Source organism: Vigna radiata, chromosome 6, assembly GCF_000741045.1.
Source record: "Vigna radiata var. radiata cultivar VC1973A chromosome 6, Vradiata_ver6, whole genome shotgun sequence".
NCBI classification, from domain to species: Eukaryota; Viridiplantae; Streptophyta; class Magnoliopsida; order Fabales; family Fabaceae; genus Vigna; species Vigna radiata.
The window spans coordinates 22,831,564-22,832,423 of record NC_028356.1 but is presented as its reverse complement, the minus strand read 5'-3'; positions in this window follow the sequence as shown (position 1 = coordinate 22,832,423).

The following is an 860-nucleotide window of genomic DNA, read 5'->3' as shown; positions in this document are numbered from 1 at the left end:
TGGCCCAAAGCAGCACACATCCAGCGAGCTTTATTTATTAAGCAAGCTTGGAAGAGCAGGTCCTCGGCCCAGCAGAAATGAAGCTGCAGGTTGGGGGATTATGACATCCATAATGAAAACGCTGCAAAGAGGGAGAGTCCAGCCTGCCTTCCCTGTCCGCCTTCGTTTTGCTCCTTGTAACTACAACTTTACACTCCTCTTTAGGGTTAACATCACTGTTAGCCCTAAATTGGTTCTTCTTAGTGGTTTCTACCCTCTTTGACAGCTAACCAATTTGCATCTCCAAGGATTTGAAATTGGTTCTTCTTAGTGGTTTCTAGCTTTATTTTTAACTGAACGTTTGGATTCTCCCATAAACCTTTCAAAGAGATACATCCACCTATATAGCACAGGTTTCCCAAGCCAAACTTCATATGCAAGATGGATTGGAAGATGCTCCATTGAATCAAAGAATGCAGGAGGGAATATTCTTTCTAATTTGCAGAGAATAATTGGGATATTTTTATCCATCTTTCGTGGGCAATTTTCCTCTAGTGTCGTGCAACACAAATTTTTAAAGAAGTTACTGATTTCTATCAGTGGATGTAACACGTGCTGTGGCAAACAACTAAACGCAAGAGGGATGAAAGTCTCCATGAATACATGACAGTCATGAATCTTCAAGCCTTGAATACTACCATTCTGAACATTGGCACATCTGGAAAAGTTAGAAGAATATCCATCTGGCATTCTAAGCTCTTTGATCCATCCATACACTATTATTGCCTCATCTTTTGAGATGGTGTAGTTTGCTTTTTGATTGAAGAATCGACCATTAGCTTGCTCCTTCAAGTCTAAGTCTTTTCGTGCACATATCAAAG